The sequence below is a fragment of the Euprymna scolopes genome, chromosome 16 (genome assembly GCF_053919585.1).
Source record: "Euprymna scolopes isolate OS-2025 chromosome 16, ASM5391958v1, whole genome shotgun sequence".
NCBI lineage: Eukaryota > Metazoa > Mollusca > Cephalopoda > Sepiida > Sepiolidae > Euprymna > Euprymna scolopes.
The window spans coordinates 141,687,978-141,704,218 of NC_136497.1; positions in this window are offsets into that span (position 1 = coordinate 141,687,978).

The window sequence follows — 16,241 nt, forward strand, 5'->3', positions numbered from 1 at the left end:
AATTCACTATAGAACAAAGCTCTACAGAATTACCTTTCCTAGACATACTGATAAAGATTAAAGACAATAACATTATCACAGACATTTACCGCAAACCTACAGACACCCAACAATACCTACACTTTAAAAGTCACCACCCTAAAAGCTGCATAAAATCAATTCCCTACACCCTAGCACGTAGAATCTGCACCATAATCACGGACAATAACCTTCGAAAAATCCGACTCAAGGAACTACGAATAAATTTAAGAAAAAGAAAATACCAATCACAACTTATAGACAAAGGGATCCAACTTGCGACAAATATACCAGTAGAAGATTTGAGAACCCCTAAAGAACGAAACAAAGAACAAATCCTAACATACGTCTCCACACACAACACAAACAACCCAGAGCTTTTCACAGAGATAACGAAAAACCTCGTCCTACTTAACCAAAACAGCAAACTAAACAATTTCCTTAAAACAACAAAAATAATAAAAAGCAAACGCCAACCCAAAAACCTAAAACGCATTCTTACCTCATCCAAACTCAATCAAGACGCAACAAAAGGAGTCACAAAATGCAACAAACAACGATGTGGAGTCTGCAACATAATATTAGAGGGAAACACATACACATTTACGAACCCCATACAAACATTCAAAATTAAAAAAAAACCTAGATTGCACCTCAAAAAACGTGATCTATGTAATAAAATGTCCAGCATGCGATAAATCCTACATAGGCGCTACAAAAAACCTTAGTAATAGAGTAGCCCTACACCGATCCAACATCAAAATCGCGGAAAATAGACACCTACATGTATCACAACATATACACACATGCAGTGGAGGCAGATTCGAGATAATGCCCATCTTCCAAACTGACAACTACTTCTACTTGCTAACTCAAGAAAAAAATTTCATAGCAAAGTTTAACCCCGCCTTAAACATCTCTCCATAATTATACACATAAATAGGCAAAACACAAAATACACTTACATGCATGCATGCTTGGGTAGGTGTACAGCGTGTGCACCCTCACACACGAAACAACAAAAAAGCACAATAAGGCACGCACACACTTTCGCGGGTGCGCGCGCCCATACCCAGTACAGTACCATTTCTCTTAAACAAACAAACAACTAGAAATTAAACGTATGTATGTGTATGTGCGCGCGTGTGTGCGTGTGTATATGTGTGTGTGCGTGGGTGTGCACATATGATTGTGTATGCGTGTGTGTATAATTATATATCATCTGTTATCTATGCTACATCTTGTTTGTATGTATACGTGCACTTATGTTTGAGTGACTGAATCCATGTATGCATATGTGCATGGATTGGAAAGGAAACTTCAACCAATATATACATAAGGTGGAATGTATGAATATGTATGTGTGTGTGTGTGATTGTGAGTGCATGTGCCCATATATATATATGGGTGGATGAGTGTATACACATCCGTATGTATGCGTGTGTATGTGTATATATATACATATGTATGCACATGTATGAGTGGGTAAATGTGTTCGTGTGGATATGGATATACGCGTATGTGTGAGCCCCTGCATATGTCTGTGTGTGTGCATGTGTGTGTGTATGTGTGTGTGCCTACATATTATGTGGATGTTTGTGAGTGTATGTGCACATACATATATGTGTGTACACATATATGTGTGTATGTGCGTGTATGTGTGTGTATATATATCTTCTACCTATTCTCCATCTTACTTGTGTGTGTGTGGGTGCGTGTACGTATGTCGGAGTGATTAAGCGCATATATACATGCGTGTTTTGGTTGGAAAAAAGAAAAAAAAAGTATATATAACCAGGAACAGAACACTCTTACACGATATCCGTATATATAAAAGTATATATATATATATATATATATATATATATATATATATATATATATAAAATAAAAAATAATAAAAAAATAAAAATAATTGTTAGCGGTGGATGTATGCGAGTACGTGTGTGGGTGTGTAGGTGGGTATGTATATGTGTATATATGTATGCTCCTACATATATTTCTATGTATGTACGTGTATGTATGTGTGTGTACCTGCGTACGTGTGCGTGTGCATGTGTACATGTACATGAATGTATATGTATGCGTATGTGATTGTGTGTGAGTGTATGCTATACATGGGGAAAGAAAGTCTTTAAAAAGAACCCTAAAAAAGTCATAAAAACCTTCACCATATGGACTAAAAAACACTCTTTGAAACTAACTTTGACCGGTCACTGTGAACACTTAAAGTTGGAGACAGAACGTCTGAATACTGAACACACGCATCGCATCACTATGAAAAACATATTTAATATCAGCGGAGGCATATCTACAAACTCCCATTTTAAAGAAAAACTTTTTACGAAAATATCTGAAGAGAGCACACCCTAAGCTCGAAACGCGTTATAAAAATATTTTAAAATAAAAATATGATGAAAACCTTTAAAAAAACCCACAATTGTTGATGGCTACACTCTTTTAAATATATATATATATATATATATATATATATATACATACATACATACATATATATATGCATACATATATACATATATATCTTATTTATAAGTTTAATTATCCACAATATCTATATGCATATCTTATTAATATATTTTACCAAAAAATTGTTTTATATATTAAAATTAGGTAATGTTCATTTATCAATAAAATCAAAGAAAATATTAATTGACTCAATTATTTTACCTTCATGATTATCGGAGTATGAACGAAGTCAGTCCAAATGACTTGTTCCTTAAAATTAGGGATTATGAATGTATTCACATATATATGAGAAATGTATTTTTCTGTCTGAAGAGTAGCTATTTTGGGAATATTTTAAAATAATATAATGTTTAAAGTTATCCAAATGGTTACGAAACAATTGCAGCACATAAGAAAATATACCATATGCTGTTCTTATTTTATAATCTGTTGTCCTTATATTTGCAAAAATATTATATATATATCTTATATATAGACGTATATGTAACTATATATTTCCATAAAGACATGCATGTACGTAAATATATATGCAGTCTCATATACATGTTCCTGTAGAAATTGTCATCTTTTCCGTTCAAGATCAATAAATATATGCATCTATGTAGTTTCTATAAAAAGACCTGACTCACTTAACGCCAAATAAATATTAAAATCCCGCAGATTGATTCACACATCATGGGAGTGTTATGCGTATGAATGGAAGGACGAAAAACAGAAAAGGGTGGAAAGAAGCCATTTCCGGCATTAAGTTTACCAATATGCAGATTCTAAAGAGGTTTTTCTCCGATGCCTTTTACGCTTAATAAATCTCGTTATTTTTTTTTATCGCTTTCATTTCTTTCAAGAGCTGCACACGTGCGTGGATCAATCGATCCCGATTAATGGATTCTTTAAATTTGAGAGCATGTGTAAATACCATCTTCGTAAAGCAACGGACGAGCAATGAATTTCTCGGCGGAAATTCTCCATTTTCTCTATTCCGCATATTCATTGATGTTTGATTTCATTAATTTTCAATTTAATATTATCGTTGCTTGAATTCTAAAAGAAAAAAAAATTACTGGATAAACTTCTCAGAGTTCGTGCACGGGAAACGCAAGCTATGCTTCGGGAAACACTTTGTTCTCGGTTAATTTTATCGATTTATTTTCAATCAATAAATATGTGATTTTCTAGTAAATTACAATAGCATTATTGACAATTAACATTTGATATAATGAAATCGTCATAGCTGTCGACCCTGTTATTATTCAATCCCTATATTAATGCATACAATCATTACTCAAACGTCACATTTTTAACAATTACGTCACCACATACGCAGACCCGAAGGCACCTTGACAAGAACGGTTAATGAATTACAATAGAATTATTGAAACTTAACAATCGCCAACCATGACATTCGTGAACCCTATGAATACTCAAGCATTACATCAGTCAATTTTAGAATTAGTCAAACATCACATCTTAAAATTAGTCAATAGTCACATTTTAATAGTAGTCAATCATCACATTAAAACATTAGTCAATCGTCAAATTTTAACATTTGTTAATCGTCACATTCAAAAATTAGCCAATAATAAAATTTTAACATTAGTCAATCATCACAGTTTATTATTAGTCAATCATCACATTTAAACATTAGTCAATCATCACATTTGTACATCAGTCAATCATCATATTAAAACATTAGTCAATCATCACTTTTAACATTAGTCAATAATCAAATTTAATATTAGTCAATCATCATATTTTGTTATTAGTCAACCATCACATTTAAACATAAGTCAGTCATAACATTCTAACATTAGGAAATAACATTTTAACATTAGTCAAGCATCACATTTAAACATTAGTCAATAATCACATTTTAACATTAGTCAAGAATCACATTTAAATATTAGACAATCATCACATTTTATTATTAGTCAATCATGACATTTTAAAATTAGCCAATAATCACATTTAAACATAAGCCAATCATCACATTTTAACATTAGTCAATCTTCACATTTAAACATAAGTCAATCATCACATTTTCACATTAGTCAATCATCACATTTAAACATAAGTCAATCATCAAATTTTCACATTAGTCAATCATCATATTTGAACATTACTCAACCATCACATTTAAAAATTAGTCAATAATCACATTTTAACTTTAGTTAGTCATCACATTTTAACATTAGTCAACAATCACATTTTAACATTAATCAATCATCACATTTTAACTTTAGTCAAACATCACATAAGTACATTACTCAATCGTCACATTTTAACATTAGTCAATAATCACATTTTAACATTAGTCAATCGTAACATTTTAATATTAGTCAATCAAAACATTTTATTATTAGTCAATCATCACATTTAAACATTAGTCAATCATCACATTTAAACATTAGCCAATCGTCATATTTCAGGATTAGCCAATGGTCACATTTAAACATTAGTCAATTATGACATTTAAACATTAGTCAATCATCACATTTAAATATTAGTCAATCATAACATTTTAACATTAGCCAGTCGTCACAATTTAAGCCAATCGTCACATTTTAACATTTGTTAATCGTCACATTTTTCATATTTTAACATTAGTCAAATATCATATTTTAACATTAGCCAATCGTCACATCTTATAATTTGTTAATCGTCACATTTTACATAAGTCAAGATTCACATTTTAACATTAGCCAGTCGTCATTGTAAAATTAGTCAATCGTCACATTTTAACCTAAGTCAATCGTCACATTTTAAAATTAGTCAATAATCACATTTAAACATTAGTAAATAATCTCGTTTTAACATTAGTCAACCGTTACATTTTCACATTAGCCAATCATCACATTTTAACATTTGTTAATCGTCACGTCTTTTCCGATGGAAAAGAAATGGACATCACGTACTAGGTTATTAAAACGTAACATTATACAAGGTTATTATAAAGAAACATGATACTAAGTTATTAATACCTAGCATTAGTCAATGTAAAGAATAGTTAACGGTTAGACAATCGTTATATTAGATAATAATAATATTAGTCCATCTTTGCATAAGTTAATGAAATCATCCCTTAAAGATACTATCAGTCAATCGTAACATTTGTCAAAAGTTATGTTACGTAATGGGAATATAAAACAACGTTATTTTAACAATAGTAAATCATCACATTTAAATATTAGTCAACCATCACATTTTTACATTCGTTAATCATCACATTTGTAAATTAGTCAATCGTCATATATATATATACATTAGCCAATTATCACATTTTAACATTAGTCATAAATCACCATTAAACATCAGACATTAGTCACATTTTAACATTGGTCAATAATCACATTTTAACATTAGCCAATCGTCACATTTTCACAGTAGTCAATCATCAAATATTAATATTGGTCAGTCATCGCACTTTTATATTAGCCGTTCATCATATTTAAACATTAGTGACTCATCAGATTTAAACATTAGCCAATAGTCACATTTTAACATTAGTCAATCGTCACATTTTAACATAAGTCAGTCATCACATTTTAACATAAGTCATTCATAACATTTTAACATTAGTCAATCGTTACATTTTAACACAAGTCCATCATCACATTTTCATATAAGTCAATCATCACATTTTAACATAAGTCAATCATCACATTTTAACATTAGTCAATAATCACATTTTAACATAAGTCAATAATCACATTTTAACATTAGTCAATAATCCCATTTTAACATTAATCAATCGTCACATTTAAATATTAGCCAATCGTCACATTTTAACATTAGTCAATAATCACATTTTAACATTAATCAATCGTCACATTTTAACATAAGTCAATAATAACATTTTAACATAAGTCAATCGTCACATTTTAACATAAGTAAATAATCACATTTTAACATAAGTCAATAATCACACTTTAACATTAGTCAATAATCACATTTTAACATAATTCAACCATCACATTTTAACATGAGTCAATAATCACATTTCAACAGTAGTCAATCGTAACATTTTAACATCAGTCATTTATTAAATATTAACATAAGTCAATCATCACATTTTTCCAGTAGTCAATCATTAAATATTAACATAAGTCAATCGTCACATTTTAACGGAGGTCAATTGTCACATTTTAACATAAGTCAATAATCACATTTTAACATAAGTCAATAATCATATTTTCACAAAAGTCAAAAAACACATTTTAACATTAATCAATCGTCACATTTTAACATTAGCCAATCGTCACATTTTAACATTAGTCAATAATCACATTTTAACATAAGTCAATAATCCCATTTTAACATTAATCAATCGTCACATTAAAACATTAGCCAATCGTCACATTTTAACATTAGTCAATAATCACATTTTAACATTAATCATACGTCACATTTTAACATTAGTAAATAATCATATTTTAACATAAGTCAATAATCACACTTTAACATTAATCAATCGTCACATTTAAACATTAACCAATCGTCACATTTTAACATAAGATAATCGTCACATTTTACAATTAGTCAATCGTGACATTTTAACATTAGTCAATCGGCACATTTTAACATTAATCAATCATCATATTTTACTATTAGTCAACCATCAAATTTTAAAATTAGCCAATCGTCATATTTTAGCATTAGTAAATTATGACATTTAAACATTAGTCAATCCTTACATTTAATCATTTTCAATCATTACATTTACACATTTGTCAATCGTCGCATTTTAACATTAGCCAATCATCTCATTTTAACATTAGTCAATCGTAACATATTAACATTTCATAATCGTCACGTTTTCATATTAGTCAAAAATCATATTTTTACATTTGTCAATCGTCACATTTTAACATTAGTCAATAATCACATTTTAACATTTGTCAATCATCACATTTTAACATAAGTCCATAATAACATTTTTACATTAGGCAAGCGTCACATTTTAATATTAGCCAATCGTCATATTTTAACATTAGTCAATAATCACATTTTAACATTAGCCAATCGTCACATTTGAACATTTGTCAATCGTCACATTTTAACATAAGTCAATAACTACATTTTAATATTAGTCAATCGTCACATTTTTTATATTAGCCAATCGTCACATTTTAACATAAGTCAATAATCATATTTTGACATCAGTCAATCATCACATTTTAACATTAGTCAATAATCACATTTTAAGGATTGCATCTGTAGTGATATACTTACTAGAAAGGTAGTGTGGTCAAACTCTTTGATCCAGCGATCTTAGTATCAGTTGAAACGGATGGCTCTCGTCTTGAGGAGGTTTAATGTTTTGACAAACTCCTGGGCTTGATTTTACTCCTGATCTGAAATGGAACACGTACATCAAATCATTTGCCAAGGTCGCTGAGAAAATTTAAGGATCCTTCTACCACTCCAGTAGATACCTCATTGCCGATGTAATTCTTTATCTATATAAAAGCCAGGTACATCCCAAGATGGAGTACTGCTAGAAACAGCTTATCCTGCCTTGACAGAGTTCAAAATAAACTTCGTAGCTAATAGGGGGGGATGACCTTTTCTCATCCTTGCAACCTCTTTCCTATAGAGACGTTACGAGCTTGTCTTTATTTTATTTCTATGATACGTGCCTGTCTCAGCTCTAATTTCTGGTCCCTCATCGCAAGTCTTTCAGTAAAAACACCCGTTTAACTGAAACCACTGTCAATAATTTTCACCACTTTTTATCTGTGCTTAAACCGAAACGTAGATTCCATGAAAAAAGCTTCTTTCTAAGAACTACACGTTGTGGAACTCTCTTAGGTTTACTTGTTTCTCAGCTGACTACAATTTGGTTGTCTTCAAGTCCAACATAAACAAATTATTGATGAACTGTTCTTTTAAGTAATCCAATTTACCAAATTTCCATTACTAACGATTACTACTATATTATCCCATTGACTACTGTACACTCAATAACACTTATCCTCGAGTGGCATCAGGCCTTGATAAGTGATGACCACCCCCCGCCATGTAAAATATGTGTTCCATTCTTGCTTACTTTTGTGTATTAAGTTGCTGAAGATTAAATGTAATGTTAAAAGCTCGTGCTAAAATCACCGACCCCTGGTAAGATAAGATCCCAAATAGTAGGCCCTTACATTCCAAGTGGCAATATCTCATGTTCGGGGGTTAAAAAACTATCTAACAAAAATAAAAATGAAACAACGATGAATCCGAATGCTAGGTTATTGTTTAACTTAGACGGGAGCTTCGATTTTTGTTGAGCGTTATATAATTGGTTTAGTGTAGAAAAGAATTTCCCTACATGGATGACTATTATTTGTGAACAGTGACTATTTTCAGACTGCAAAATGATAAAACTTGAAACTAAATTCGGAGAATTGATGGCATGGCTGGCTGGGTGCCCATAGTTTAATATAATCGTGAATATTTGGCAGACCATCGGAACATTAGAACAACAATTCAACCGACAGAAAATTCAAACCGAACAAAACAATGTTATGTCTTAAGACTACGGTTATATTATATTATATATATATATATATATATATATATATATATATATATGTATGTATGAATACGTATATATATATATATATATGAATACGTATATATATATATGAATACGTATATATATATATATATATATATATATATATATATATATATAATGAGGGTAGATATAAGAAAGGATTAAATTCAATTCTATACGAAGAGACTTAATGTTTGATAATAATAATAATAATAATAATAATAATAATAATTATTATTATTATTATTATTATTATTATTATTATTATCTATATATATATTAATATGCTTGTCCGTACGGTGTCACGTCATCATCATCGCAAACATTAATTAATGAAACGCGTCATCATCATCGCAAACATTAATTAATGTGAATTATCTCACTTTATTGTTCACTCTTTATTAGTTAAAAAATCATTAACCCCTTTTATTTTCCAAAACTTCCCGAACAACAACAAAAACTAAATAAATATGTATGAACTGTCTATTTATGGTTCTGGATTATTTTAAAGACAATTATGCATAGAAGGTATCGTTACACAGTTTGAATAGTATAGTATTTTACTCACATTTTTAACGATGTCTTCTGTTTATTATTGTAGTGTAATACGGAACGCTTATTCTATTTTTTTTTATTCAGTAATAAATATATGTTTTACATTTAACGTTACGAGTTCGTTTTTTTTTTATTGTGCCACTTTATCTGTTTTTTTTTTACCGTGCCACTTTATCTTATGTTTTATTTACTTTTGAGTGAGCCTTACATAACAAAAATTATGTTTCGAAATAAATGTTACAAAAGTCAAGAATGACTTTATTAAATAAATCACCAAAGTCACCATTCGCAAATACACTGAGTAACACAGAGTCAAAACATATTTTACGTCCTGTTCTGTTTTGTTGTGCTTTTGTTTTACGGCATATCAATCTTTTTTCGTGGTATTTAATGCCGAATCGAGTAATTTGGTAACATTTATACATCTTCACGCTGTTTACATAGTTATTATTTATGTTTTGTCTGTTTTATTTTGCTTCTTTTACAGGCATTCATCATCTTCTAATGCCCACCGACACAACATTTTTTTTAATATGAAATAAAACACATTGTTTCATTACTTACGATTTAATTTATTTAAAGAAATATTTATTTCCTATTTAAAGATTTTCAGTATATTTTATTTAACTGAAGAAATATTTATTGTTCATACATATATTTTTTCCATTATTTTTATTACATTGTTAGGTTAAGTTTCAGAATAGTTAACCCCCTCCCCATATTAAGAATGGCTTTCAGCATGATTCTTACAATAGCGGTATCAAAGTTTTTTTTTTTTTTTTAAACAAATTATACAAAAAAAAAAAAGATACAGGACCATTAAATTTTTTTCATTAAATCGCTATTTAGGTGAAGGTTAAAAATAGTTAACCCTTCTCCCCATAACCGTTTTTTTATGCAGTAAAATATTGTTTCAATAATTATGGTTTAAATAAATATTTATTCCTTATTTAAAGATTTACAGTATAATTTATTTAACTGAAGAAATATTTATTGTTCATACATATATTTTTCCCTTATTTTTTTTACATTGTTAGGTAAAGTTTCAGAATAGTTAACCCCCTCCCCATATTAAGAATGGCTTTCAGCATGATTCTTACAATAGTGTTATCAAAGTTTATTGATTTTTCTTATTTAACAAAAATTATAAAAAAGATACAAGAACATTTTTTTCATTAAATGGTTATTTAGGTGAAGGTTTAGAATAGTCAACCCCTCTCCCCTTATTAAGAATGGCATTTTTATCATTTCAGCATGATGCTTACATTTTTCTTAATATAAAAAAAAAGATACAAGAAAATGTTAAGCTCTTTTTTTTTATTAAACTGTTAGATCAAAGTTCGTAATAACTTACTTTATATAGCCAATTAGCCAGCTGTATTAAAATGTTTTAGCATTTAATACCTAATAAGGTTTTTGCTTCAATTGTCACAAGCAGACGATATCGATTCAAAGGAGGTAATTCGTCAACAATTGTTTTAGCCAAATTTTACGGTAAAGTGTAGTGGACTGGTGGATATATTATACATATCCCCCAGTTTGTATTTATTTGCTTCCCCACTGAGCAAATTAGGCACAAGGCCGTTATTTTAATGTGGAGAGAGAGGGAGGGGGGAGGGAAATGGGGGCCAGCTCCCGATGGGTGGGAAATGGGAGTTTGATAGGAACTGTTGCCCCTACATTGACCAAGGTAGATATGTGGGGTTACCCCCACATATGGTCTTTGCTTGCAGTATCTGTCGGAACAGATGGTATTTATTTGCTCCCCCACTGAGCAAATTAGGCACAAGGCCGTTTTTAATGTGAGGTAAAAACCAGCTCCCCTAAAAGTAGGCAAAAAGGGGGCACTCTGGTTACCAAAAATAATAATTGTCCCAGTATAGAGGGTTTCCCCTCCATTGACTGGTACAAATTATCTTAAGTGCAGCATCTGTCGGAACAGATGGTGTTTATTTGCTCCCCCACTGAGCAAATTAGGCACAAGGCCGTTTTTAATGTGAGGTAAAAACCAGCTCCCCTAAAAGGGGTCACTCTGGTTACCAAAAATAATAATTGTCCCAGTATAGAGGGTTTCCCCTCCATTGACTGGTACAAATTATCTTAAGTGCAGCATCTGTCGGAACAGATACTACACTTTGATCTTGTCGCCCGGGCCGCAAAGGGCGGGGACCAGTGTATATACATATCCCCCAGTTATTCATTCGATAAAAGCAATATTTAATGAATATGGTTCTTGCCAGGCAATGGGTTTACCTGAACCAACAGGTGATCCTCCAATAGATAATATGACTCGAAATACAAACGGGCATAATGTTGAAATGTTAAACAATGAACAATTAGAGGTCTTTAATACTATAATCAAGGCTGTCATGGCAACTGAAAAAAAAGCCCCACACAACAATTGCTTCTATTTAGATGCCCTAGCCGGATCAGGAAAAACCTTTTTATTCAACATGTTATATGATTACTTCACCTCCAGCAGTACTGTAACCGCCACTGCGGCATTGATGCAATGCTACTAACTTCAGGGAAAACACTCCACAGTATATTCAAACTACCTGTACCTCTGACAGAAACCGGTGTCTGTAACGTTTCTCCTGTATCAGAGCATGCTTCTTTTTTGAGAAAGGTAAAGGTATTCATCATAGACGAAGCCTCTATGATACCTAATCATGCACTGCTTCCTATAGATAGATGTTTACAAGATATAATGGGTAACGATAAAATATTTGGTGGAAAATTTCTAATACTTAGAGGTGACTTCAGGCAAATTTTGCCAGTAGTGCCACATGGATCACCTACATCTATTATAGACACCTGTCTTAAAAGATGCCCATTGTGGCATCATTTCAGGCAATTACAACTAACGCAAAACGTCAGAACTAACATAAATGAACAGGAGATTTCTAGATGGCTCCTTCATCTTGGTAATGGTACACTAACGAGCAGTCTTAATGACGTTCCTGTAGATGTCATAGATGTTCCTGATGATTCGGTATGTAATGGTTCTCTAATCTCAGAAATATTTGATTGCAACCCTCAAGAAATGGAAAATAGAATCATCATGACTCCAACAAATACAGAATGTTTAACAGTAAATATAGAAATTCTAAATAATCTTCCCGGAGACATAAATACATATTTAAGTACAGATTACATCTCCGATGATGATGCTGAACTTCAAAATTATCCTATCGAGTTAATAAATTCATTAACTCCATCTGGAATGTTACCTTACCGACTTAATGTGAAAATAGGGGCAATAGTAATGCGACTGCGAAATTTACCCATAAATCAAGGACTTTGTAATGGAACTAGGATCAAAATAAAAGAATGTCATCAAAACAGCATCATTGCTATTTTAATTAATGGATCTAATAGAGGTTCCACAGTTATCATTCCAAGAATTAAGTTAAAGCCAAGTGATACAAATGTTCCGTTTGCATTTCATCGGATACAGTTTGCAATACGATTAGCATATTCACTGACCATCAATAAAGCACAAGGCCAAACTTTGGATAAGGTTGGTATATATCTTCAACAACCTGTATTTTCTCATGGTCAACTGTATGTGACATGTTCAAGAGCTCGAGCTAAGCACAGTGTGAAATTTAAGGTAATGCAACTGCATAGAAATGATAATCAGGGCAGAAAGCGTGGTGTAACATATACTAAGAATATTGTTTACCGTGAAGTGTTATGAAAACAATCAGGAACAGCTATGGAATCTAAAAATTAACTTGGATGTAAATATGATTTTGGAAAAATATTTTTTAAAAATTGCTTTCCTTATATTTAAAATTCATAATTTGATGAAAAAGTAGTGTACAGTTTGTTTAACTTTACTTAATTTTATAACATTGACATAAATTTGATAGGTACAACCTGCCTCACATCATTTTGATTATTGAAAAATCAAAATTTAACTGTACTTCGTAAAATTTACAGAAACACTTCATTTTATATGCATGTAATACACAAGAGTCTGAATATTATAACAGATTACAATGTTTTTATGGAAAAAACTTTTGTACAGAAAATTCAAAGTGTTCTATTTATATTATCAGGAAGTTGTGATGCATTAATTGAAATCTATATTAATAATTCGACTTAAAAAATATTTGTGAATTTCCAAATCTTCATTGAATAAAATTTAAAATAAATAGAAAAGTCTATTGCATGTGTAAAAGTTGACGGTTGCTTATTTAACTTCATTAAAAGCTATCAAAGTCAACCAAAAGCTGCTCAATATTCTGGCTTAATGGATCATTTAGCAAGGAATGAAGATGGCGATTCTGGTGTACCAGTTATTTTACTATCTTCATTGGCAGGAAGTCCTAGGAATCTTCAACAATTGTATCAAGATGCAATGGCAGTTTTCTGTAAATATGGAAAGCCAGACCTATTCATTTCCTATACATGTAATCCAAGATGTTCTGAAATATTAAACAACTTGGGGTCATCAGAACTTTCACAAAATCGATGTCAACAATGTCACACAGTTTTTTTTAAATTCACAGTCTGACTCCCAAGAACCTGCTGACTGACCACTATTCTACTCCAAGCAGCTGATCAACGTCTCTGTCACCGCCTCAATCATCACCAGCACTTCCTGACAATATCAACAGCATCAGTTACGATCGCATTGACCTTCAATAAAAGTTTAAACTAAAGTTCTTTCTTTGTTCTACTTGCTTCCATACGTTCATTTTTGTAATATAACAATAAGGAATTTCTTATTGATGTGTTTTAAAAGATTTTAACTACCGTGGAATTTCCACGGGTCCTGCTAGTTATTATTATTATTATTATTATTATTATTATTATTATTATTATTATTATACTCTTACAAATTCCCACCTATACCCACCTCATAACTTACCCCTTTAATTCACCTTTGGACCCCCCCTTACCCTACTAAATTAAAACCCTTGTACACTCCCCATGTAATCCACAACCTAACTTTTTTTTTACACGGTGATCACCACTAGTTAAGGCCCGGAAGCCACTCAGGGATAAGGGTTATTTCAAGTAGATTACGTTAGTGTGGAGATTTGATGAAGTGCTTACTTAAGGGGGCGGTTCATTAGGAATTTGTTAACGTTGGACTTGAAGACATCCAAGTTGTAGTCAGGTGGGAAGCAGGCAGACGAAACAGAGTTTCACAAGCGTGCAGTTCTAAGAAAGAAGCTTTGTTCATGGAATTCACGTTTTGATTTAGCCACAGATAAAGAGTGGGGGACATTTTTCACAGTGGATTCAGCTAGACGGGTGTATTTCGTGAAAGATTAGCGAGGGGGGACCAGAGATCAGACGAGCACCTGCCATGGAAATAACGATAAAACAAGGATAGGCTCGCAACGTCTTTTCTGTGGGAGAGAGGTTGCAGGGTAGAGAAAAGGGCATCCCCCACTAAGCCACGAAGTCTATTTTGTACTCTGTCAAGGCAGGATAGGCTATGTTTAGCAGCTCCTGCCCAGATATGGCAGCAGTCTTCCATACTTGGACGTACTTGGCTTATATATAGAGATAGAGAATTGCATCAGTAATGAGATATCTTCTTGAGCGGTAGAAGGATCCCACCATCTTTCCAGCGACCTTGGCAACAGACTTGATGTACGTGTTGCATTTCAGATCAGGAGTAAAGGTCAAACCCAGAAGCTTGTCAAAACACGGGGCCTCTCCCAGAGCTAAGAGAAAACATTTATATCGGTGCAACTTGAAATGAATGTAAAATAAAATACAACAACCACAAATTCTGCTTCCATAACGAATACCTATAAACATTTAACCATGTTAACTACATATATGCAGAATATCAATGATTAAGCTGAATACACGCAGTAAGAGGTAAGATAAGCAAAATGATAGCCCAGTAAAAAAAAAAAACTAATGCCTAACTCAGTTAATGACAATTTACGACGAATTAGAACATTTAATATTAATTTTCTAAATCAGGGGAGAATTACAATATATTTTAGTATTAATTATGTGTTAATGTTGCGCTGCAACATTCCCCTTACAAGTAAAAAAAAAGGAAAAGAAATAAATGAAAATCCGAGTCAGCATTTTTTCCTTTTTACAAATTGCTTTTATTAGCGGTATTTTCGGCCTTACACTCTCGCTACCTTCTGTCTGCCTGGACCGCGTTAAAAAAAAGGTTTCTGTTTAAAGCACAATTGTGCTAAAATAATTGATTTCACATTTTAACTTTAATTCAAGTGATTACATAAAAACAATTTTATAAAATTATCAGTAACTTCTCTACAGTGCAATGTAGACTATAATGTATTGTGGGTAATTTCACGTATTTCAATGGCAATAAAAGTATTGGAAGATGGAACATTAGTGGGTCTTAATTCAATCCCGGGCAACGTTGGGTCTCACTGCTAGTATATATATATATATATATGATTATTCATTGAACTTTTGAATAGTCAAGTCGCTGCCTGATTATATCTGTTGTTTGATTGAAACAAGTGGCTATTTGTAGCAGCGGGATGTGAGCATGTTTATATAACAATAAACAAGCATTATATATATATATATATATATATATATATATATATATATATATATATATATATGGGGGGGTGCTTAATCAATTATATTTCATCATTTATTTATACCAATTATTTTA